The sequence below is a fragment of the Aegilops tauschii genome, chromosome 5 (genome assembly GCF_002575655.3).
Source record: "Aegilops tauschii subsp. strangulata cultivar AL8/78 chromosome 5, Aet v6.0, whole genome shotgun sequence".
NCBI classification, from domain to species: Eukaryota; Viridiplantae; Streptophyta; class Magnoliopsida; order Poales; family Poaceae; genus Aegilops; species Aegilops tauschii.
Genome location: NC_053039.3, coordinates 250,036,150 through 250,063,979, shown reverse-complemented (window position 1 = coordinate 250,063,979; position 27,830 = coordinate 250,036,150).

Sequence of the window (27,830 nt, the reverse complement as noted above, 5' to 3'; positions counted from 1 at the left end):
ATAGGGTCTATTATGTATGCCATGCTGTGTACCAGACCTGATGTAAACCTTGCCGTAAGTTTGGTAGGAAGGTACCAAAGTAATCCCGGCATGGAACACTGGACAGCGGTCAAGAATATCCTGAAGTACCTGAAAAGGACTAAGGATATGTTTCTCATTTATGGAGGTGACGAAGAGCTCGTCGTAAAGGGTTACGTCGATGCTAGCTTCGACACAGATCTGGATGACTCTAAGTCACAAACCGGATACGTGTATATTTTGAATGGAGGGGCAGTAAGCTGGTGCAGTTGCAAGCAAAGCGTCGTGGCGGGATCTACATGTGAAGCGGAGTACATGGCGGCCTCGGAGGCAGCGCAAGAAGCAATCTGGATGAAGGAGTTCATTACCGACCTAGGGGTGATTCCCAATGCGTCGGGCCCGATGACTCTCTTCTGTGACAACACTGGAGCTATTGCCCTTGCCAAGGAGCCCAGGTTTCACAGGAAGACCAGGCATATCAAGCGTCGCTTCAACTCCATTCGTGAAAGTGTTCGAAATGGAGACATGGATATTTGTAAAGTACATACGGACCTGAATGTAGCAGATCCGTTGACTAAACCTCTCCCTAGAGCAAAACATGATCAACACCAGAACTCTATGGGTGTTCGGTTCATCACAATGTAACTAGATTATTGACTCTAGTGCAAGTGGGAGACTGTTGGAAATATGCCCTAGAGGCAATAATAAAATGGTTATTATTATATTTCCTTGTTCATGATAGTTCTCTATTGTTCATGCTATAATTGTGTTATCCGGAAATCGTAATACATGTGTGAAAACATAGACTACGACATGTCCCTAGTGAGCCCCTAGTTGACTAGCTCGTTGATCAACAGATAGTCATGGTTTCCTGACTATGGACATTGGATGTCATTGATAACGGGATCACATCATTAGGAGAATGATGTGATGGACAAGACCCAATCCTCAGCATAGCACAAAGATCGTGTAGTTCGTTTGCTAGAGCTTTCCAATGTCAAGTATCATTTCCTTAGACCATGAGATCGTGTAACTCCCGGATGCCGTAGGAGTGCTTTGGGTGTACCAAACATCACAACGTAACTGGGTGACTATAAAGGTACACTACAGGTATCTCTGAAAGTGTCTGTTGGGTTGACACGGATCGAGACTGGGATTTGTCACTCCGTATGACGAAGAGGTATCTCTGGGCCCACTCAGTAATGCATCATCATAATGAGCTCAAAGTGACCAAGTGGTTGGTCACGGGATCATGCATTATGGTACAAGTAAAGTGACTTGCCGGTAACGAGATTGAACGAGGTATTGGGATACCGACGATCGAATCTCGGGCAAGTAACGTACCGATTGACAAAGGGAATTGTATACGGGATTGATTGAATCCTCGACATCGTGGTTCATCTGATGAGATCATCGTGGAACATGTGGGAGCCAACATGGGTATCCAGATCCCGCTGTTGGTTATTGACCGGAGAGTCATCTCGGTCATGTCTGCGTGTCTCCCGAACCCGTAGGGTCTACACACTTAAGGTTCGGTGACGCTAGGGTTGTAGAGATATTAGTATGCAGTAACCCTAAAGTTGTTCGTAGTCCCGGATGAGATCTCGGACGTCACGAGGAGTTCCGGAATGGTCCGGAGGTGAAGAATTATATATAGGAAGTCCAATTTCGGCCACCGGGAAAGTTTTGGGGGTTACCGATATTGTACCGGGACCACCGGAAGGGTCCCGGGGGTCCACCGAGTGGGGCCACCTATCCCGGAGGGCCCCATGGGCTGAAGTGGGAGGGGAACCAGCCCCTGGTGGGCTGGTGCGCCCCCCCTTGGGCCTCCCCATGCGCCTAGGGTTGGAAACCCTAGGGGTGGGGGCGCCCCCCCACTTGGCTTGGGGGGGGAGCCACCCCTTGGCCGCCGCCCCCCTTGGAGATCAGATCTCCCAGGGCTGGCGCCCCCCAGGAGGCCTATATATAGGAGGGGGGAGGGAGGGCAGCCGCACCACAGCCCCAGGCACCTCCCTCTCCCTCCCGTGACACATCTCCCTCCTCCCGCAGCGCTCGGCGAAGCCCTGTCGGAATCCCGCTACTTCCACCACCACGCCGTCGTGCTGCTGGATCTCCATCAACCTCTCCTTCCCCCTTGCTGGATCAAGAAGGAGGAGACGTCACTACTCCGTACGTGTGTTGAACGCGGAGGTGCCGTCCGTTCGGCGCTCGGTCATCGGTGATTTGGATCACGACGAGTACGACTCCATCAACCCCGTTCACTTCAACGCTTCCGCTCGCGATCTACAAGGGTATGTAGATGCACTCCTCTCTCTCCTTGCTAGATGACTCCATAGATTGATCTTGGTGATGCATCGAAAATTTAAATTTCTGCTACGATCCCCAACATACCGAAAGATCTTCCACTAGTAAAAAAGTGCATGCAATTGAAGAGATTAATGTTTTGAGTGGAAAGGTGGATGAACTTATGAAATTGTTTGCTAATAAGAGTGCTCCTATTGATCCTAATGATATGCCTTTGTCTACTTTGATTGGAAAAAATAATGAATCTATGGATGTGAATTTTGTTGGTAGGAACAATTTTGGTAATAACGCGTATAGAGGTAATTTTAATCCTAGGTCGTTTCCTAGTAATTCCTCTAATAATTATGGTAATTCCTACAACAATTCCCATGGAAATTATAATAATATGCCCTCTAATTTTGAGAATAGTGTTAAAGAATTTATAAATTCGCAAAAGAATTTCAGTGCTTTGATTGAAGAAAAATTGCTTAAGATTGATGATTTGGCTAGGATCGTGGATAGAATTTCTCTTGATGTTGATTCTTTGAAACTTAGATCTATTCCACCTAAGCATGATATCATTTAGTCTCTCAACGCCATGAGAATTTCCATTTATGAGTGTAAAGAAAGAACCGCTAAGATGCGGGCTAAGAAATATTGGTTTATAAAAGCGTGTTCTTCTAGTTTCCGTGAAAATAATGATGAAAATCTTAAAGTAATTGATGTGACTCCAATTGAATCTTTGCTTTCCAATGTGAATCTTGATAAAGATGGGATTGGAGATGAGTCAACTTTAGTTATAAGGCATCCCAATGATGCAAAAATTGATAAAAGTGGGATTAGAGAGGTCAAAAATTTAAGTAGCAATGAACCCACCTTTTGGATTTCAAGGAATTTAATTATGATAATTGTTCTTTAATAGATTTTATTTCCTTGTTGCAATCCACGTTGAATTCTCCTCATGCTTATAATCAAAACAAAGCTTTTACTAAACATATCGTCGATGCTATGATGCAATCTTTTGAAGAAAAGCTTGAATTAGAAGTTATATCCCTAGAAAACTTTATGATGAGTGGGAACCCACTATTAAGATTAAAATTAAAGATTATGAATGCTATGCTTTGTGTGATTTGGGTGCTAGTGTTTCCACAATTCCGAAAACTTTATGTGATGTGTTAGGTTTTCGTGACTTTGATGATTGTTTCTTAAATTTGCATTTTGCGGATTCCACTATTAAGAAACCTATGGGAAGGATTAATGATGTTCTTATTGTTGCAAATAGGAATTATGTGCCCATAGATTTCATTGTTCTTGATATAGATTGCAATCCTACATGTCCTATTATCCTTGGTAGACCTTTCCTTAGAACGATTGGTGCAATTATTGATATGAAAGAATGAAACATTAGATTTCAATTTACGTTAAGGAAAGGCATGAACACTTCCCTAGAATGAAAATAAAATTGCCTTATGAGTCTATTATGAGAGCCACGTATGGATTGCATGCCAAAGATGATAATACTTAGATCTATTCGTGTTTCATGCCTAACTAGGGGCGTTAAACAATAGCGCTTGTTGGGAGGCAACCCAAATTTATTTTTGTTTTTGCTTTTTAGGTTATGTTTTGAAATAATTATTTTATCTAGCCTCTAGTTAGATGTGTTTTTTGTGTTTTAATTAGTGTTTGTGCCAAGTAAAACCTTTGGGATAGCCTACGGTGGTAGTTAATTTGATCTTGCTAAAAAACAGAAACTTTTGCACTCAGATGATTAGTTTTAATTTTTAGCATAAAAGCGATCAAATACTGATTCTTTTTGAAACATATTAATAAACAAATTATCTAGGACTTCCTAATTTCTCGTAATGTTTAAAGTTATATAAGTATTCGAAATATCCCGATTGCTACAGGCTGTTCTCTTTTTGACAGATTCTGTTTTTTGCTTGTTGTTTGCTTATTTTGATGCATCTATGGCTAGTATCGGCGGGTATGAACCATGGAAAAGTTGTAATACAGTAGATATTACACCAATATAAATAAAGAATGAGTTCACAACAGTACCAAAAGTGGTGATTTATTTTCTTATACTAACGGAGCTTACGAGATTTTCTGTTGAAGTTTTGTGTTGTGAAGTTTTCAAGTTTTGGGTAAGGATTTGATTGACTATGGAATAAACAGTGGCAAGAGCCTAAGCTTGGGGATGCCCAAGGCACCCCAAGGTAATATTCAAGGAGGCGAAAAGCCTAAGCTTGGGGATGTGATGACCCACAAGTATAGGGGATCAATTGTATCGCTTTTCGATAAGTAAGAGTGTCGAACCCAGCGAGGAGCAGAAGGAAATGACAAGTAGTTTTCAGTAAGGTAATGTCTGCAAGTGCTAAAATTGTAAGTAGCGGAGTAGTTTGATAGCAAGATAATTTGTAACGAGCAAGTAACGATAGTAGTAACAAAAGTGCAGCAAGGTAGCCCAATCCTTCTGAGGCAAAGGACAGGCCAAAACGGTCTCTTATGATAAGCAAAGCGTTCTTGAGGGTACACAGGAATTTCATCTAGTCACTTTCATCATGTTGGTTTAATTCGTGTTTGCTACTTTGATAATTTGATATGTGGGTGGACCGGTGCTTAGGTGTTGTTCTTACTTGAACAAACCTCCTACTTACGATTAATGCTCTCGCAAGCATCCACAACTACGAGAAAAGTATTAAGAATAAATTCTAACCATAGCACTAAACTTTTGGATCTAATCGGTCCCTTACGGAATAGCGCATAAACTAGGGTTTAAGCTTCTGTCGCTCTCGCAACCCATCATCTAACTGCTACTCCACAATGCATTCCCTTAGGCCCAAATATGGTGAAGTGTCATGTAGTCGACGTTCACATGACACCACTAAGGGAATCACAACATACATACTATCAAAATATCGAACACATATCAAATTCACATGATTACTTGCAACATGATTTCTCTCGTGACCTCAAGAACAAAAGTAACTACTCACAAATAATAATCATGCTCATGATCAGAGGAGTATTAAATAGCATAAAGGATCTGAACATATAATCTTCCACCAAATAAACCATATAGTAATCAGCTACAAGATGTAATCAACACTACTAGTCACCCACAAGCACCAATCTATAGTTCCGGTAACAAGACTGAACACAAGAGATGAACTAGGGTTTGAGATGAGATGGTGCTGTTGAAGATGTTGATGGAGATTGCCCTCCCCAAGATGGGAGAGTTGTTGGTGATGATGATGACGATGATTTCCCCCTCCAGGAGGGAAGTTCCCCTGGCGGAATCGCTCCGCCGGAGGCAAAAGTGCTCCTGCCCAAGTTCCGCCTCGAGACGGCGGCGCTCCGTCCCGAAAGTCCTCTCCGTATTTTTTCTAGGTGAAAATGACCTATATACCAGAAGATGGGCACCATAGGTGGGCCTGGGTGAGCACAACCCACCAGGGCGCGCCTGGGCTCCCTGGCACGCCCAGGTGGGTTGTGCCCACCTGGTGGGCCCCCTCTGATAGTTATTTGCTCCAATAATTCTTAAATATTCCATAAAAATCTCCGTGAAGTTTCAGCTTGTTTGGAGTTGTGCAGAATAGGTAGCCTGACGTTGCTTTTCCAGGTCCAGATTTCCAGTTGCCGTAATTCCCCGTCTTGGTGTGTACCTTGAAAATTATGAGAGAAAAGGCAGTATGATTACTCCATAAAGCATTATTATGGATAAAAACATTATAAATAACAATAAGAAAACATGATACAAAATGGACGTATCAACTCCCCCAAGCTTAGACCTCGCTTGTCCTCAAGCGAAAACCAAAATCGAAAAACATGTCCACATGCTTTGAGAGAGAGGTGTCGATAAAAACAAAATACGGACATAGAAGCATCATGTAGATTATTATAACAGCAACAAATTTAAACATAAGACTTTTGTCATAAAACTTTTATCATATACTTCTCATGAATAAGTAACAGTTCATCACACAATCGAAGTATACAGCAAAAACTCTATTAGAAACCAACAAACTATGTTCTCAGTCAACTTTGCAACTAAAATTCATCATCTTTTCAGGAAGGGTCACGTGGCGGAGCCTTTAGGCAAGTCCACATACTCAACCATCATATAGCCTTCTATGATTGCTAACACTCACCGCGTACACATGAGCAAAACGTTTCAACCGGACACATAGAAAGATAGGGGCTTATGGTTTTGCCTCCCAACATATTCACCTCAAGGGTGATGTCAACAATAATAACTCATGCTATCTATATTCAACTGACATATGTGCCTAGATCTTTCCTCACCACATGATGCTTGCCAAAGGAGAAAATAAAAAGGAATGGAAGGAAAACTTTGACTCTTTGCATAAAAGTAAATACATAAAATTAAAAGATAGGCCCTTCGCAGAGGGAAGGAGAGGTTGCCATGCGCTTATTTGTTTGTATGCTCAACCCCTTTGTGCAAAAGAACGTCACGTTGCATTGCCCCTTGTGATAGCAACCTTTATTATGCAGTCTGTCGCTTTTATTCTTCACCATCACAAGTTCGTGCAACGCTCAATTTTCTCTTACACTAAATGATCTCACACATTTAGAAGCAATTTTTATTGCCTTTTTGCACCGATGACAACTTACTTGAGGGATCTTGCTCAACCCCTAGGTAGGTATGGTGGAACTTGAAAGTAAGATTTGGGTTTAAGGGTTTTTGGATGTACAAGTAGTATCTCTACTTGGTGCGGAATTTTTGGCTAGCAAAGATGGGGGGGCAAGCATTACATGTTAAAGGATCTATGACAATATGACTTCTATGTGAATATAAACAAACATAAACCATTAAGTTGTGTTCCTTGTCCAACGTCAACAATTTTGGCATATAATATTTTGATGAGGGCTCACAATCACAAAATATTTCTAGGATAGTATATTTATATGTGAATCTTCTCTTCCCTTATTAATTCTTTCATGAGTTGCATCATTGACTAATGTTATGTTTGTCAATCTCTAATAAAATTTTCTACTTATAGTTTTCCTTATGTGGTGCTATCACCTACCATAGGATTAGTATATGATCTTATTGATTTATTTACTTTCTTTTATTTATTTCCTTTCTCTTTTTCCTTTCTTATTTCTTTTCTTTAATTGCAACAAGAAAGTAAAGAAAGCAAAAACTCAAACTAAACTTTATTATATAACTTGCACACGATTACAAGGATAGATCACTAAGCAAACTCTCAAATAAGAAAGGATCAAACTAAACTTGTATTCATCTAAAGAAAAAGATTGAACTAAAATAAGTAAAAGCGAAAGATAGTGGGATGATACGATACTGGGGTACCTCCCCCAAGCTTGGCGTAAGCCAAGGGGAGTGCCCATACCCGATACTCAATTCTCCTTTGGTGGTGAAGAAGATGGTGGTGGTGATGAAGAAATATTCTCCAATATAACCATGAGCAGATCCTTCAAACCTTGAATCTCTCGAAGGGCTTGATGAATTAATTCACTATTTTTCTTCACCTCAGCCATTATGTGTTTATTCTCCGGGCCCCACGGTTTTGTTCCTGCACTATTTTCTCTTGGCCTAGATATGTCCCAGTTGAACGGGATGTGCCTACGAGGAGTATTCTCGAACCCATAATTGTGAATCAAATTGCGAAAATGGTTACGATGTAACTTGTGTAAAGGTCTCCTCGGTGGAAGTTCTTCTTGCACTTCCAGGCTCGCTTGATTGTTAGAGGATCCCATGGCTTGATGAGGATTAGGGTGAGTAGAGGTGCCAGCTAATGTGCCCCTTTCGGAGGCCGGAGAGTGAACCCCAAAAGAATTTCCCTCTTCTTCCTCCATAGCAACCTCCAGCTTCATCCCTCCTTAAATCCTCCTGAATCAACGTTGTGTCTCCTTCTCCATTGTTGAAGGGTGAGGAAGACATGATGTTGGTCTAGCTGAATCTGTCAGAAAATAGCAAGAAAAGAGAACAAAGGATTTCTTCACGATACGGTGACCAACAGGTTCAGGAAGTATATATAGATTTTTTATCTTAGAGGACAAGCATACGGAAGAAAAACAGAGTCCGGAAGGTGTCCCAAGTGGGCACAACCCACCTGGGCGCGCTAGGCGCCTGGCGCACCCTGGTGTCTTGTGCCCACCAGGGGGCGCTCCCTGGAAGTTTCTTTATTTCCTAAATTCTTAAATATTCCAAAACTGATAAAAATTACTTTTGCATATTTTTCGGAGTCCGTTTACTTACCGTATCACGTACCTCCTTATTTTCACGATTATGTAGTGTTCCGGAAAGACTCTTTTATGTGTTCTTCCGGTGTCAAAGTTTGGATAATATTACTTTAAACATTAATGGGCGTACCTGAGATATAATGCTTTATTCGTTTTCCATTGACAACCTTCGGGATAGTACCTTCAAAATTATTTATTTTGATGGCTCCAGACCGATAAACCTCGTCGATAACATATGGGCCTTCCCATTTTGAGAGGAGTTTTCCTGCAAAGAATCTAAAATGAGAGTTGTACAAAAGAACATATTCTCCAACTTTAAACTCATGATTTTGGATTCTTTTGTCATGCCATATTTTAACTTTTATTTGAATAATTTTGCATTTTCACAAGCTTGGGTTCTCCATTCATCTAATGAGCTAATATCAAATAACCTCTTTTCACCAGCAAGCTTGAAATCATAGTTGAGCTCTTTGATGGCCCAAAATGCTTTATGTTCTAACTCAAGAGGCAAATGACAAGCTTTTCCATAAACCATTTTATAAGGAGACATACCCATAGGATTTTTATATGTTGTTCTATAAGCCCAAAGTGCATCCTCTAATTTCTTAGACCAATTCTTCCTGGACCTATTGACAGTCTTTTGCAAAATTAATTTTATTTCTCGATTGCTAAGTTCAACTTGGCTACTAGACTGAGGATGATAGGGTGATGGAATTCTATGGTTAACATCATACTTGGCAAGCATTTTACGGAAAGCACCATGAATAAAGTGTGAACCACCATCAATCATTAAATATCTAGGGACTCCAAACCTTGAGAAGATAACTTCCTTAAGCATTTTAATAGAGGTGTTGTGATCAGCACTACTGGTTGGAATAGCTTCTACCCATTTAGTAACATAATCAATAGCAACCAAAATATGTGTATACCCATTCGAGGAAGGAAAAGGTCCCATGTAATCAAATCCCTAAACATCAAATGGTTCAACCGCAAGTGAATATTCATAGGCATTTCTTGACGCTTACCTATTTTACCTATTCTTTGACATTCATCACAAGATGAGACGTACTTACGGGCATCCTTGAAGAGAGTAGGCCAACAAAATCCAGACTGCAATACCTTGTGAGCAGTTCTATCTCCAGCATGATGCCCTCCATAAGCTTCGGAGTGACATTTCCGTAGGATTTGTCCCTGCTCATGCTCAGGTACACAACGTCTAATAATACCATCTGCTCCTTCTTTATAAAGATGTGGGTCATCTCAAAAGTAATGTCTTAAATCATAGAAGAATTTTTTTCTTTTGTTGCTAAGTAAAGCTAGGTGGCAAATATTTAGCAACAATGTAATTAGCATAGTCAGCATACCAAGGAGTATTATGAGAAACATTTATTGCAGCTAACTGCTCATCAGGAAAACTATCATCAATAGGTGGGTCATCAAGCACATTTTCAAGCCTAGATAAATTATTAGCTACGGGGTTCTCAGCTCCTTTTCTATCAATGATATGTAAATCAAATTCTTGTAACAAGAGAACCCAACGAATAAGTCTAGGTTTAGCATCTTTCTTTTCCATAAGATATTTAATAGCCGCATGGTCTGTGTGAACAGTTACTTTGGAATCAACGATATAAGTTCTAAATTTATCACAAGCAAACACCACTACTAAGAATTCTTTTTCAGTAGTAGCATAATTTCTTTGAGCACTGTCTAGAGTTTTACTAGCATAATGGATAACATTCAATTTCTTATCAACTCTTTGTCCTAGAACAACACCAACAACATAATCACTAGCATCACACATAATTTCAAAAGGCAAGTTCCAATTAGGTGGTTGAACAATAGGTGCAGAAATTAAGGCTTTCTTGAGTGTTTCAAAGGCTTCTAAACAATCATCATCAAAAACAAAAGGAATATCCTTTTGTAAAAGACTAGTGAGAGGCCTAGAAATTTTAGAAAAGTCTTTGATAAATCTCCTATAGAAACCAGCATGACCTAGGAAACTACGAATACCTTTTATATCTTTAGGACATGGAATTTTCTCAATGGCATCAACCTTAGCTTGATCCACTTTGATACCTCTTTCAGAAATTTTATGACCCAAGGCAATGCCTTCATTAACCATAAAGTGGCACTTCTCCCAATTCAAGACAAGATTTGTTTGTTCACATCTCTGCAAAACTTGATCAAGATTGCTTAAACAATCATCAAAAGACTTCCCATAAATAGAGAAATTGTCCATGAAAACCTCAACAATCTTTTCACAAAAGTCAGAGAATATAGCAGTCATACATCTTTGAAAGGTAGCAGGTGCATTATATAAACCAAAAGGCATGCGTCTATAAGTATAGGTTCCAAAAGGACAAGTAAAAGTAGTATTTTCTTGATCAGGTTGAGAAATAGGTATTTGTGAAAAGCCAGAATATCCATTAAGGAAGCAAAAGTGTGTGTGCTTAGATAATCTTTCAAGCATTTGATCAATAAAAGGCAAAGGGTAATGATCTGTTCTAGTTGCTTTGTTTAATTTTCTAAAATCAATTACCATTCTATAGCCTGTAACAATTCTTTGTGGAATAAGTTCATTCTTATCATTACGAACAACAGTTATACCTCCTTTCTTAGGGACACAATGAACGGGACTTACCCATCTACTATCAGCTATAGGATAGATTATACCTGCTTCCAGAAGTTTTAATATTTTCGTTCTTACCACTTCTTTCATCTTCGGATTTAACCGACGTTGGTGATCAACAACGGGTTTAGCATCAGGTTCCATATTAATTTTGTGCTGACATAGAGTGGGACTAATGCCCTTTAAATCATCAAGAGTATATCCAATAGCAGCTCGGTGCTTCCTTAGAACTTTCAATAATCTTTCTTCTTCATGTTCTGAAAGGTTAGCACTAATAATAACAGGATATATCTTCTTTTCATCAAGATAAGCATATTTCAAAGTGTCTGGCAATTGTTTTTATTCAAACACAGGATCACCTTTAGGTGGAGGAGGACCTCCTAGAGTTTCAATAGGCAAATTGTGTTTAAGCAGAGGACGTTGTTCAAAGAAAATCTTATCTATTTCATTCCTTTCATGCATATGAAAATCATTTTCATGGTCTAGCAAATTGTGTTTAAGAAGAGTACTATGCAATTCTTTTTCATGAAGTTTTCTACTAAACTTGGAAAAATTAAACTCATGGGACACATCACCAAAACTAACACCGACAGTTTGTTTCTCACAGTCTATTCTAGCATTAACGGTGTTCAAGAAAGGTCTACCAAAAATAATGGGACAAAAGTCATCTTGTGGGGAACCAAGAACAAGAAAATCAGTAGGGTATTTTATTTTCCCACACAAGACTTCAACATCTCTAACAATCCCAATTGGCAATATAGTGTCTCTATTAGCAAGTTTAATAGTAACATCTATGTCTTCTATCTCTACGGGTGCTATGCCATTCATAATTTCTTGATATAAGGAATAAGGAATAGCACTCACACTAGCACCTATGTCACATAAACCATGATAAAAGTGATCTCCTATTTTAACTGAGATAACAGGCATGCCAACAACAGGTCTATGTTTATCCTTTTTATCAGGTTTGGCAATTCTAGCAGCTTCTTCACAGAAGTAAATAACATGCCCATCCATATCTTCTTCCAAGAGATCTTTAACCATAGCAATGCTAGGTTATACTTTAATTTGTTCATCAAGTTTAGGTGTTCTAATATAGATTTTGTTAACCACAGTTGAAACTTTGGCATGTTCCATTATCCTAACAGGAAAAGGTGGTTTCTCAATATAAGCAGAAGGAACAACTGGATCAACATTATAAAGTATAGTTTCTTATTTAACTGGTACCGGTTCTTTAATTTCTTCTTTAATAGGTGGGTGATATTTAAACCACTTCTCTTTAGGGAGTTCAACATGAGTAGCAAATGATTCATAAAAGGAAGCTACTATCTCAGAGTCAAGTCCATATTCAGTGCTAAACTTTTGCAAAGCATCGGTATCCATAAAAGATTTAACACAATCATACTTAAGTTTAATACCTGACTCTTTACCTTCGTCGAGTTCCCAATCTTCAGAGTTGCATTTAATTCTTTCCAAAAGATCCCACCGGAATTCAATAGTCTTCTTCATAAAAGAACCAACACAAGAAGTATCAAGCATGGTTTGATCATTACGAGAAAGCCGAGCATAAAAATTCTGGATAATAATTTCTCTTGAGAGCTCATGATTGGGGCATGAATATAACATTGACTTAAGCCTCCCCCAAGCTAGAGCGATACTTTCTCCTTCACGAGGCCAAAAATTATATATATATATAATTCCGATCACGATGAACTAGATGAATAGGATATTTTTTTGGTGGAACTCCAATTTCAAGCGATTCCAATTCCATGACCCAGTATCATTGCACAGACTATACCATGTCAATGATTTTCCCTTCAAAGATAAAGGGAAAACCTTTTTCATAACTTCACCTCCGGGAAAACCTGCAAGCTTAAACAATCCACAAATTTGTTCCACATATATCAAGTGCATATCAGGATGTTCGGTTCCATCTCCTGCATAAGGATTAGCTAGCAGTTGTTCTATCATACCCGAAGGAATTTCATATTCAATATTTTCAGTAGGTGCAGTAGGTTGAGGGGTAGCTAATTGTGGTTCCGGTCGAGGTGAAGATACCCCGAACAAACCCCTCAAAGGATTGTTTTCCATAGTAACAAGTGACAATAAATTTTAGCACACTATATAAATGTTTCCTTACCAAATTCCACTTACCAAAGGCGCTTCACTCCCCGGCAACGGCGCCAGAAAACAGCCTTGATGACCCACAAGTATAGGGGATCAATTGTATCACTTTTCGATAAGTAAGAGTGTCGAACCCAACGAGGAGCAGAAGGAAATGACAAGTAGTTTTCAGTAAGGTAATGTCTGCAAGTGCTGAAATTATATGTGGCGGAGTAGTTTAATAGCAAGATAATTTGTGACGAGCAAGTAACGATAGTAGTAACAAAAGTGCAGCAAGGTAGCCCAATCCTTTTGAGGCAAAGGACAGGCCAAAACGGTCTCTTATGATAAGCAAAGCGTTCTTGAGGGTACACGGGAATTTCATCTAGTCACTTTCATCATGTTGGTTTAATTCGTGTGCGCTACTTTGATAATTTGATATGTGGGTGGACCGGTGCTTAGGTGTTGTCCTTACTTGAACAAACCTCCTACTTATGATTAACCCTCCTGCAAGCATCCGCAATTATGAGAAAATATTAAGAATAAATTCTAACCATAGCATTAAACTTTTGGATCCAATCGGTCCCTTACGGAATAGCGCATAAACTCGGGTTTAAGCTTCTGTCACTCTCGCAACCCATCACCGATAAGTACCCGATACCCTCCGGAAGACTTCCGGTGTCTGAATACCATCGTCCTATATATCAATATTTACCTCTTGACCGTTTCAAGACTCCTCGTCATGTCCTTGATCTCATCTGGGACTCCAAACAACATTCGGTCACCAAATCACATAACTCATATAATACTATGTCGTCATCGAACGTTAAGTGTGTGGACCCTACGGGTTCGAGAACTATGTAGACATGACCGAGACACCTCTCCGGTCAATGACCAATAGCGGAACCTGGATGCTCATATTGGCTCCTACATATTCTACGAAGATCTTTATCGGTCGAACGGTTATGACAACATACGTTATTCCCTTTGTCCATCGGTATGTTACTTGCCCAAGATCGGTATCTTTATACCTAGTTCAATCTCGTTATCGGCAAGTCTCCTGACTCGTTCTGTAATACATCACCATGCAACTAACTCATTAGTCACTTTGCTTGCAAGGCTTCTTATGATGTTACCGAGAGGGCCCAGAGATACCTCTCCGATACTCAGAGTGACAAATCATAATCTCGATCTATGCCAACCCAACAAACACCTTCAGAGATACCTGTAGAGCATCTTTATAATCACCCAGTTACGTTGTGACGGTTGATAGCCCACAAGGCATTCCTCCGGTATCCGGGAGTTGCATAATATCATAGTCGAAGGAATATGTATTTGACATGAAGAAAGCAATAGCAATAAAACTGAACGATCAATATGCTAAGCTAACAGATGGGTCTTGTCCATCACATCATTCTCCTAATGATGTGATCTCATTCATCAAATGACAACACATGTCTATGGTTAGGAAACTTAACCATCTTTGATTAACGAGCTAGTCTAGTAGAGGCTTACTAGGGACACGGTGTTTTGTCTATGTATCCACACATGTATCAAGTTTCCGGTTAATACAATTCTAGCATGAATAATAAACATTTATCATGATATAAGGAAATATAAAATAACAACTTTATTATTGCCTCTAGGGCATATTTCCTTCAACATCACCATCACCATCACCGTCACCACGCCCTCGTGCTGTCGGAACTCATCTACTACCTCGCCGTCTTGCTGGATCAAGAAGGCGTAGGACGTCCCCGAGCTGAACATGTGCAGAACACGAAGGTGTCGTGCGTTCAGTACTAGATCGGTTGGAGCACGAAGAAAGTTCGACCACATCAACTGCGTTGTGAAACGCTTCCGCTTACGATCTACGAGGGTACATAGACATACTCTCCCCTCGTTGCTATGCATCTCCATGGATAGATCATTGCGTGTGCGTAGAATTTTTTGTTTTCCATGCAACGTTCCCCAACAGTGGCATCCGAGCCAGGTCTATGCGTAGATGATATGCATGAGTAGAACACAAAGAAGTTGTGGGAGGTGATGTTCATACTTCTTACCACCAACGTCTTATTTTGATTCAGCGGCATTATGGGATGAATACATGTCCACGTACATGAGAGAGGTTCCACCGACTGACATGCAACTAGTTTTGCATAAAGGTGGCTGGCGGGTGTCTGTTTCTCCTACTTTAGTTGAACCGGATTTGACTGCAGCCAGTCCTTGAAGAAGGTTTAAAAAGCAAATTTGATAATTCACCATTGTGGTTTTGCTGTAGGTAAGAACGGTTCTTGCTAGAAACCCATAGCAGCCACATAAAACTTGCAACAACAAAGTAGAGGACGTCTAACATGTTTTTGCAGGGTATGTTGTGATGTGATATGGTCAAGACATGATGTGATATATGTTATTGTATGAGATGATCATGTTTTGTAATTTATCGGCAATCGGCAGGAGCCTTATGGTTGTCTCTTTATTGTATGAAATGCAAACGCCATGTAATTGCTTTACTTTATCGCTACGCATTAGCAATAGTTGGCGAGACGACCACTGTCAGTGTCAAAACCGGCGGATCTCGGGTAGGGGGTCCCGAACTGTGCGTCTAAGGCTAATGGTAACAGGAGGCAGGGGACACGATGTTTTACCCAGGTTCGGGCCCTCTCGATGGAGGTAATACCCTACTTCCTGCTTGATTGATCTTGATGATATGAGTATTACAAGAGTTGATCTACCACGAGATCGTAGAGGCTAAACCCTAGAAGCTAGCCTATGATTATGATTGTTGTTCTACGGACTAAACCCTCCGGTTTATATAGACACCGGAGGGGGCTAGGGTTATACAGAGTCGGTTACAGAGAAGGAAATCTACATATTCGAATTGCCAACCTTGCCTTCCACGCAAAGGAGAGTCCCATCCGGACACGGGACGAAGTCTTCAATCTTGTATCTTCATAGTCCAACAGTCCGGCCAAAGTATATAGTCCCGCTGTCCGAGGACCCCTTAATCCAGGACTCCCTCAGTAGCCCCTGAACCAGGCTTCAATGACGATGAGTCCAGCGCGCAGATTGTCTTCGGCATTGCAAGGAGGGTTCCTTTTCCGAATACTCCATAGAAGATTTTAAACACGAGAATCGTGTCCGGCTCTGCAAGACAAATTCCACATACCACCGTAGAGAGTACAATATTCCACAAATCTAATCTGCTGACAGCTTTTTATGGCATTACGCCACGGTCCGGTCATTATTCGAACCGTTTTTCACAACCAGCCACTACACGCGCTGCGAGGCGGTTTTATTGGCACGTCTTGTCGAAGCAGAGATCATGTCCCCCTTATCACGGGATTCTCATCAATACAGGTGTGGGTAACCTAACCGTGTTTGTTTAATATGACTCCTCGATTTTAGGCAAGTCCCAAACGGTCACGCGGGGGACGCTTGATATTCGTCCTCTTTATAAGGGGGGCCAAGGCCTGTCCTTTTCTTCCCACGCTTGATCCTTCCCCTCCCGCACCTCGAGTTCCAACACCCAAGGCTCAAGCTAAAGCACTTTGGACCTTCGACCATGTCCGGATCCAATCTTCAAGGCCGGTGGATGGCCTCCTCTATCACAGAGGAGGACATCCGGAAGCTTAGGGAGGCCAGGTATCTCACCGCTGAAATCCCGCACAGGCTGCCTGCTCAAGGGCAGGTCATCCCCACTCCCGAACCCAACGAGAGTGTCGTATTTATTTCCCACTTCCTCCGAGGGCTAGGTTTTAGTCTCGATCCCTTTGTGAGGGGGCATATGTTCTATTACGGGCTAGATTTCCATGATCTAGCTCCGGATTCCATCCTTCACATCTCGTCGTTTATCGTCGTGTGTGAAGCCTTTCTCCGCATTACCCCCCACTTCGGCCTGTGGCTCAAGACCTTCAATGTGAGGCCGAGGGTGAATGACGGGCGTCACGCGGAGTGCGGAGGTGCTATAATAAGCAAAGGCGCCGATGCCTCATGGCCAAAGGGTTATTTCACGGAAACATCTGATTTATGGCAGCGAGAGTGGTTTTATATCACAGCTCCCCGAGGTACAAAGCGGGCGGCTGCTCCAGCGTTCCGCTCGGGCCCCCCGCCGCAACTGGCGTCATGGGTCAACAAGGGGCTGGATTGGGGGCCGATTAACGACGTGCTGACACTGCAAAGCCGCATCCGAGACCTCCTTAAGAGGGATGTCAGTCTTGTCAAGATAATGCAAGTGATGCTGGTTCGTCGAGTCCTGCCTTGCCAGCGTCGTCCTCTCCGTATGTGGGAGTTCAACCCCGAAGGACCGCGAACCATTCAACAATTCTTCGGCATGATGCTCAAAGAGATGCATGGGTCATTCTTCGGATCACGAATAAAGTGTCCGGACACCACCGAGGACGTGGGTCTCTGCAACCGTCCGGATACCCAAGTAAGTAATTCCGCTACCGAACACACCATCCTTTATGTTTATTATAACATCATTCTGAAAAATTGCTATCTGCCAGGACTGGCTAAGGAAGGAGGAGAGGATTAGGTGTTCGGCCCCTCTTCCCGAAGGCTCGCCGGATCCTTTGTTGACCAGGATGCTCGAGCGCGCGCCGTACCAGGTGCCATCAGGAGAAGACGAGGGGAGGAATAGAGAAGCCACAGGTGGGCCTCATTTTTTACACATCCAAATTGGGGGAGTAAGCGCCTCCACGAAGGAGGATACTCGGGGAGGGGAACCTAAAGTCCCCTCTCCTCAAGGTAAGAAAAGGGCCGCCTCTGAAGATTTGGAAACGGAGGCTTCTAAATGAGGGAAGAAAACCTCGCCAAGGGGCCCTGCCCCCGAGGGCGTTCTTGCCGCACAGCGCCCGCAAGGGGGCCGGCCCTCCACCGAGCCGTAAGTAAAAGAGTACTTGGTAAATATACCCCGTTTTGTCTCTGAGGATAATGACCGAAACATATTTGTTGCAGTCCAGCTCGTAGCCCTTCTCCACAGAGTTCGTCCTCAGGTGATCTTCCTCCGTAGATGATGGAGAGCGAGACGCCTCCCCCTGCCTCCCCGTCACATGGGGCGGACGACCCCGAGGTGTCGTCACGGAGGATTTCTCCTAATCCACCAAGGCCAGAAGTTGACACTTTGACTGCCCAGAGTCTGGTATATCCGGCTCCCAAAGAGAGCTTCAGGAGGAGTCCAGGATTGTCCGGCACACAGCCGGACACACTAATGGGCCTTCTGGAGCGAGCGGACATCTCAGAGACACATCGTGCCTTAATGGGTACGGTGGTTGAGAGGATTTCATCCGCGAAAAGCGGTTTGAATGAAGCTTTTACGAGTCTGCTGAAAGGCTTTGAGGTACGCAAAAAATGTATTTTTGATGGTACCGCACATGCTAAGTGTGCTCTGTATAGATAGTAGCCCCTGAGACTCTGGTTGCCATCAATGTGGCGAACAGAGGATCATAATCTCTGGTAATAAGCGCGTTGCTTTATGTGCAGGTGGCTGAGGGTCCGGCGGCCGACCGATCTACTGATTTTGCCGAACTAAAGCGGCAGCTGGACGTGGCCGATGCCGACATCGCGCTGGTTAACAAGCGGCTTGACAAGGCCCAGGGTATGTATATTCGGCTTGTCAGCAAATGTTTAAGAGGAGCATGATGCTAGTATCTATAATATGTTGTGACTGCAGATGGAGCTGCTGCCGTGGAGATCCTTCGGGCGGAGCTTGCCCAAGCCAAGGAGCAAGCCCGAATAAGTGATGCGGCCGCTCTGAAGGCGGTCGAAGAGTTAAGAGCCGAACAGGCTGCTCATCGCCGGAGCGAAGAAAAGATAGCCCAGATGGCTACCGAGCTGGAAGATGCCGCCAACCGCCGTGAGCTCCTTGAAAAGGAAAATCAAGCAAAAGCGGCTAACCTGAAGAAGGCCCTGGAGGCAGCCAAGGAAACCCGCTCTGAAATGAGGGGGATGAGGGAGGAGCTTCGTGAAGCCGGAGATATCATGGCTAGGAAGCCCTATTTGTTGCAGATGAAATTCGGAGATCCGAAGTATGCCCCTCTAGATCAGTTGTGGAGTGCGGCGGACGCGTATGCGGATCTGGCAAAGAGTGCTGCTGATGCGACCGAGTTTTTCAAAGATCGGAAAGACCATAAGGCTAAGAGGTTATTCTGGTCGTAGTTCACTGCCCCGACGCGTCCGCTGCCATTGAATGAAAAGATGGCCACATGGGCAGAACTCCATAGGTTGTCCGGGCTTGCTATGAGGTCTGTCGTGGATCATCTTTGGCCACGTGGACCAAGGCCGGACAGCTATTTTGGATTGGTGCAACAATTCCTTGGTGCTGTGTCGCATATCGATGTTGTGAAGAGGTCGGCGTGCATAGAGGGTGCGCGGATGGCTCTTGCCTGTGTTAAAACATACTGGGCTGGGATGGAGACCACCGCTATTGCAACCCGGGGTGCGGCAGAAGGCCAGGACCCGGTCGAGCACTATTTTGAAGAAGTCTTAGAAGGCGCCCGTTTAATAGAGGCTCAGTGCTCGAAGAGTGCCATGTTCGAATGACATGTATCTCGATTGTAAAGACAATGCTATTTTGATTATAAAGGCTATGTTTATACTTTTGCCCGAAAGTATTATAATGCCTCCTGTGCGGCCGTTTATGTATGTATATGACCTGAAAGTTTGTAGTCGTCGGCTTCAGCCCCCACGCGTATAATGCGGGGGTGTTCGAGAAAACGCGTAGTCACACTTGATCCAACGTCTTGGTCCGTTAAGGAGGTGATAGCGTGGCGAACCAGGCGATCGGACTATATAGCTTTAACTCGTTCACTTAGCCATAGGAGTTTGACGGCGGGGCTACTATATAGCCCCTGGTACTTTCGCGTTCATCCGGATATGGTGCGCGTATGTACGTGACCGGGAAACCGGTCCTTCGTTAATGCGGAGGAATCGTGAAGATTCCGCTGGGTCATCGAGTGGTTGACCAGTCTCGCGCTGTATCATGACAGTCAGTTTTCGGCTTTCTCTACTGAGGTGCTCATCCAGATGAACCAGGGCACAATCGCAGTAGTTCTCCCGGTGCCGCCTTAGCCGATAGAGCGGAACGTAAGGTAGCAAAACACGGGAGCCGGGCAAACCCAACATTTGACCAAAGACATGATTCGGAGCTGATGCATATAAGGCCAAACTCGCGACACCGAACACTCCCTAAGGTATTCGGACTTTATAATGTGTACTGGGCTGAATAACGCCCTTGATAATAAGCCCTGAGTTTCCAGGTATGAGCAATAGTCTGGTGTGACAAAAATGCCGAAAACGCCAGTGTCCCTCCCGGTTTTATAAAGTTTCCGGAGGGGAAGAAGCAACAAGAGACATTTAAAAGGTTTACTCAGGGTCTTAATCTAAAAAGAAACCTTTGAGCGGGGCCCTGCTGCACGTCTGCGCCTTTATCTCCGTTGTGCCATATCCTGGAAGGGTGTAGCACGATGATCGTCTGTAAAAAGAAAAAGCCCAGGTGAAAGACTTCGTGCGCGGAGTTCGTTAATCTGAATGAACCGTGAAAATGCAATATGTCATTGTATTGATAGGGTCGAGCCAAACTATGGGCTCTTTTTGCGGGCAGCCCCTGGCATCTTTTATGGGGAAATCCCAACTGGGCTGTTACATTGGGCGGAGCGCCGGACTCGTCTAACCGTGTCCGTGGTCTTGACGACCGACCATTTATCCTGGTTGGAGGGACCGCTCAGTGTTCGGCTGCTAGAGCCGCCACGTATTCTTCCGCGCGTAAGGACCGCTCTGTATTTCCGCTAACTGTGATGACGCCGCGTGGACCGGGCATCTTAAGTTTAAGGTAGGCGTAATGCGGTACTGCATTAAAACGAGCAAAGGCCATTCTTCCGAGTAGTGCGTGATAGCCGCTTCGGAATGGAGCGATGTCGAAGGTTAGTTCCTCGCTTCTGAAGTTGTCGGGGGAACCGAATACAACCTCTAGTACTAGAGAGCCCGTACAGTGGGCCTCGACGCCTGGTATCACTCCTTTAAAGGTAGTGTTGCTTAGGCCGATTCTTGAAGGGTCTATCCCCATTTTGCGGACAGTGTCCTGATATATCAGGTTTAGACTACTGCCGTCGTCCATAAGGACTCGTGTGAGATGGTATCCGTCAATTATTGGGTCGAGCACCAAGGCAGCCGATCCTCCGTCCCGGATACTAGCCGGATGGTCCCTGCGTTCAAAGGTGATTGGGCAGGCCGACCAGGGGTTAAATTTGGGGGCGATGGGCTCCACGGCGTATACGTCTCAGAGTGCGCGTTTGCACCTACTCTTTGGAATGTGAGTTGCGTAAATCATATTCACTGTTTTGACTTCTGGTGGGAATTTTTTCTGTCCTCCAGTGTTCGGCTGGCGAGGCTCATCCTCATCTTCACTTGGCGTCTCCCTCCCCTTTTGTTCGGCATTTAGCTTGCCGGCCTGCTTGAAGACCCAACACTCTCTGTGGGTGTGGTTTGCAGGTTTTTCGGGGGTGCCGTGAATCTGACATAATTTGTCTAGAATCTTGTTTAGGCTGGACGGTCCATCTCTGCTGCCTTTAAATGGCTTCTTCCGTTGACCGGGTCGAGAGCCCCTGAATTCGGCGTTGACCGTCGTGTTCTCTGGGTTGTCATCATTGTTTCGACGCTTGTTTTTGTTGCGTCGCGGTTTCCCGTTGCCGTCCCTGACTTCGGATGTGCCTGGGTCGCTGGTGCCGCTACGGGCCAGCCAGCTGTCCTCGCCCGCGCAAAAGCGGGTCATAAGGCTTGTTAAGGCTGCCATTGCCCTCGGCTTTTCTTGGCCGAGGTGTCTAGCAAGCCATTCGTCCCGGATACTGTGTTTGAAGGCTGCTAGGGCTTCGGCGTCGGGGCAATCAACTATTTGATTCTTCTTAGTAAGAAATTTGTTCCAGAGTTTTCGGGCTGACTCTCCGGGCTGTTGAATTATGTGACTTAGGCCGTCTGCGTCTGGAGGTCGGACATAGGTCCCTTGAAAATTGGCCCTAAAAGCATCCTCAAGTTCCTCCCAACTTCCAGTTGAGTTTTCAGGGAGGCTTTTCAACTAGTGCCGAGCTGGTCCTTTCAATTTGAGGGGTAGGTATTTAATGGCGTGGAGATCGTCTCCGCGAGCCATGTGGATATGAAGGATAAAGTCCTCGATCCATACCCCAGGGTCTGTAGTTCCGTCGTATGCCTCTATATTCACGGGCTTAAATCCTTCCGGAAATTCATGGTTCAGCACCTCATCGATGAAGCACAGGGGGTGTGCGGCACCCCTGTATTTGGACGTGTCATGGCATGCTGTCGATGGTTGTTGTGTTCGGTTCTGATTCCTAGCTGGTGTTCGATCAATGTGATCGTTTCGATAGCTCTGATCCTGTGCCGAAGCGCGCTTCCTAGATCCATAGATGGATCTGGCCATACCGGACTTTTTGTCCAGGAGCTCACGTAAATCGTGTGCTGACTTGTGTGCGGCATCATTAGCCGTCTTGTCACGGCCACGGGGTGGTTGGTCCGGCTGATCGGTCGGTTTCGGCTGAATGGGCTCTATGGCCTCGTCGTCGAATTCGGGCAGCAGCTTGCGCTTTGGATAGCTCTTTGTGTGACGATCGCCGCCGTATTTTTCTTCTGTGTCGAGCACTTTGTTCCACCTGCGGTTGAGCGTATCCTGCGCGGCCTTAAGCCTTTGCTTCTGCTTCTTTAGGCTCCTCGCGGTGGCGATAAGACTTCTGTGGAGGTTCTCTTGTTCCAAGAGTTTTTCTGGGATGATAAGTGCATCATCGTCCGGGTTGTTCTTCTCTCCGGAGACAGGTTGGTGAATTTTACCCTCGGGATCGGCGTCATCTGACGTTGGCTCCGGACTATGTCCATCATCCCCTGGCTCATCCTGCTCCATCGCTGGGTCCATGGGGTCGTCGTTTCCTTTGGAGTCAACCGGGGTATTATTATGTCTTGCGCTGTTGTCGCTGTTTTTACTGTGGCGGGATTTAGAGCGGCGTCTACGGCGCCGCTTTGGTGGCTTATCGAGGGGATTATCCTTCGTTGCATCATCACCATCGCCTTCTTTTGGTGTGTCCACCATATATACATCATATGATGAGGTGGCAGTCCAACGCCCAGTGGGCGGTGGTTCCTGTTCTTCTCTTGTTTCGTCGTAAATACCGTCGACGTCTTCAGAGTCGAAATCGATCGTGTCGATTAGGTCATCGACAGTGGCTATGAAGTGGGTGGTGGGTCGGTAATGAATTTCGTCGTCGTCCGCGTCCCACTCGAACCGGACATAGTTCGGCCAAGAATCTCCCGACAAGGAAAGAGACATTAATGAGTTTAGCACATCACCTAAGGGCGAGTGCTGAAAAATATCCGCGGAGGTGAACTCCATGACTGGTGCCCCGTCAGATTCGATAGGCATGGCCGTACGCGGTTCGGATCCTGTGGCCGGAGATGAGTCCGAGGGTCCGAGGATACCATCCTCACAGGAGGTGGCTTCAGTGTTCGGCTCCAACGCCGATGAGTGCGCGGCCTCCGTGGCGGGGTCCATCCACCAGTCCTCGGAGGGAACGATCTGCTCCGGATTGATTCCCGGCGCCGCCGCAGGCGCAACCTCCTGAATAGTGCCCGATGGCAGATCAAAGTCTTGCCCATCGTGACCGTCCGTCGCGCCTGACATGGGCTCGAATCCGTCGAAGATCAAGTCTCCGCGGATGTCGGCAGTATAGTTCAAGCTTCCAAACCTGACCTGATGTCCAGGGGCGTAGCTATCGATCTGCTCCAGATGGCCAAGCGAGTTGGCCCGCAGTATGAAGCCGTCGAATACGAAGATCTGTCCGGGAAGAAAAACCTCCCCCTGGACCACATCGTTGAAGATGATTGAAGGAGCCATCGAGCCTTACTGCGACGACACAGTGGAACTCTCAATGAAAGCACCAATGTCGGTGTCAAAACCGGCGGATCTCGGGTAGGGGGTCCCGAACTGTGCGTCTAAGGCTAATGGTAACAGGAGGCAGGGGACACGATGTTTTACCCAGGTTCGGGCCCTCTCGATGGAGGTAATACCCTACTTCCTGCTTGATTGATCTTGATGATATGAGCATTACAAGAGTTGATCTACCACGAGATCGTAGAGGCTAAACCCTAGAAGCTAGCCTATGATTATGATTGTTGTTCTACGGACTAAACCCTCCGGTTTATATAGACACCGGAGGGGGCTAGGGTTATACAGAGTCGGTTACAGAGAAGGAAATCTACATATCCGAATTACCAAGCTTGCCTTCCACGCAAAGGAGAGTCCCATCCGGACACGGGACGAAGTCTTCAATCTTGTATCTTCATAGTCCAACAGTCCGACCAAAGTATATAGTCCGGCTGTCCGAGGACCCCTTAATCTAGGACTCCCTCAACCACGATGCAACGATGGAGATCAAGGTGTCGAGCCGGTGACGATGGAGATCATGACGATGCTTTGGAGATGGAGATCAAAAGCATGATATGATGATGGCCATATCATGTCACATATTTTGATTGCATGTGATGTTTATCTTTTATGCATCTTATTTTGCTTAGTATGGAGGTAGCATTATAAGATGATCCCTTCACTAAATTTCAAGGTAAAAGTGTTCTCCCTGAGTATGCACCGTTGCTACAGTTCGTCGTTTCGAGACACCACGTGATGATCGGGTGTGATAGACTCTACGTTCACATACAATGGGTGCAAGCCAGTTGTGCACATGCAGAATACTCGGGTTAAACTTGACGAGCCTAGCATGTGCAGATATGGCCTCGGAACACTGAGACCGAAAGGTCGAGCGTGAATCATATAGTATATATGATCAACATAGTGATGTTCACCATTGAAAATTACTCCATCTCATGTGATGATCGGACATGGTTTAGTTGATATGGATCACGTGATCATTTAGATGACTAGATGGATGTCTATCTAAGTGGGAGTTCTTAAGTAATATGATTAAATTGAACTTTAATTTATCATGAACTTAGTCCTGATAGTATTTGCATAACTATGTTGTAGATCAATAGCTCGCGATGTAGCTCCCCGTTTATTTTTGATATGTTCCTAGAGAAAATAAGTTGAAAGATGATAGTAGCAATGATGCGGACTTGGTCCGTGATCAGAGGATTATCCTCATTGCTACATAGAAGAATAATGTCCTTGATGCACTGCTAGGTGACAGACCTATTGTAGGAGCATATACAGACATTATGAACGTTTGACAAAGCTCGGTATAATGACTACTTGATAGTTTAGTGCACCATGCTTTACGGCTTAGAACCGGGATTTCAAAAACGTTTTGAACACCACAGAGCATATGAGATGTTCCAAGAGCTGGAATTGGTATTTCAGACTCATGCCCGAGTCGAGAGGTATGAGACCTCTGACAAAGTACTTAGCCTACAAGATGGAGGAGAATAGCTCAACTAGTGAGCATGTGCTCAGAATGAGTACTACAATCGCTTGAATCAAGTGGGAGTTAATCTTCCAGATAAGATAGTGATTGACAGAGTTCTCTAGTCACTATCACCAAGTTACTAGAACTCCGTGATGAACTATAATATGCAAGGGATAACGGAAACGATTCCCAAGCTCTTTGCGATGCTGAAATCGGCGAAGGTAGAAATCAAGAAAAAGCATCAAGTGTTGATGGTTGACAAGATTGCTAGTTTCAAGTAAAAGGGCAAGGGAAAGAAAGGGAACTTCAAGAAAGAATGGCAAGCAAGTTGCCACTCCCATGAAGAAGCCCAAAGCTAGACCCAAGCCTGAAACTGAGTGCTTCTACTGCAAAGGAAATGGTCACTGGAAGTGGAACTGCCCTAGATACTTGGCGGATAAGAAGGATGGCAAAGTGAACAAAGGTATATTGGATATACATGTTATTGATGTGTACTTTACTAGTGTTTATAGCAACCCCTCAGTATTTGATAATGGTTCAGTTGCTAAGAGTAGTAACTCGAAATGGGAGTTGCAAAATAAACAGAGACTAGTTAAGGGCGAGGTGATGATGTGTGTTGAAAGTGATTCCAAGGTTGATAAGATCACCATCGCACACTCCCTTTACCTTCGGGATTAGTGTTGAACCTAAAATAAATGTTATTTGGTGTTTGCATTGAGCATGAATATGATTGGATCATGTTTATTGCAATACAATTATTCATTTAAGTCAAAGAATAATTGTTGTTCTATTTACGTGAATAAAACCTTCTATGGTCATACACTCAATATAAATGGTTTATTGAATCTCGATCATGGTGATACACATATTCATAAATATTGAAGCCAAAAGATGCAAAGTTAATAATGATAGTGCAACTTGTTTGTGGCGCTGCCATTTAGGTCATATTGGTGTAAAGCGCATGAAGAAACTCCATGCTGATGGGCTTTTGGAATCACTTGATGCTTGCGAACCATGCCTCATGGGCAAGATGACTAAGACTTAGTTCTCCGGAACAATGGAGCAAGCAACTGACTTATTGGAAATAATACATACTGATGTATGTGGTCTGATGAGTGTTGAGGATCGCGGCGGGTATCATTATTTTCTGACCTTCACAGATGATTTGAGCAGATATGGGTATATCTACCTAATGAAACATAAGTCTGAAACATTTGAAAAGTTCAAAGAATTTCAGAGTGAAGTGGAAAATCATCATAACAAGAAAATAAAGTTTCTACGATCTGATCGTGGAGGTGAATATTTGAGTTATGAGTTTGATATTCATTTGAAACTATGTGGAATAGTTTCGCAACTCACGCCACCTGGAACAGCACAGCGAAATGGTGTGTCCGAACGTCGCAACCGTACTTTATTAGATATGGTGTGATCTATGATGTCTCTTACTGATTTACCACTATCATTTTTGGGTTATGCATTAGAGACAACTGCATTCACGTTAAATAGGGCACCATCTAAATCCGTTGAGACGACACCATATGAACTGTGGTTTGGTAAGAAACCTAAGCTGTCGTTTCTTAAAGTTTGGGGCGGCGATGCTTATGTGAAAAAGTTTCAACCTGATAAGCTCGAACCGAAATCAGAGAAATGTGTCTTCATAGGATACCCAAAGGAAACTGTTGGGTACACCTTCTATCACAGATCCGAAGGCAAGATATTCGTTGCTAAAATGGATACTTTCTAGAGAAGGAGTTTCTCTCGAAAGAAGTGAGTGGGAGGAAAGTATAACTTGAAGAGGTAATTGTACCTTCTCCCGAATTGGAAAGTAATTCATCACAGAAAATCAATTCCAGTGATTCCTACACCAATTAGTGAGGAAGCTGATGATAATAATCATGAAACTTCAGATCAAGTTACTACCAAACCTCGTAGGTCAACCAAAGTACGGTCCGCACCAGAGTGGTATGGTAATCTTGTTCTGGAAGTCATGTTACTAGACCATGACGAACCTACAAACTATGAGGAAGCGATGACGAGCCCAGATCCTGCGAAATGGCTTGAGGCCATGAAATCTGAGATAGGATCCATATATGAGAACAAAGTGTGGACTTTGGTGGACTTGCCCGATGGTCGGCAAGCTATTAAGAATAAAT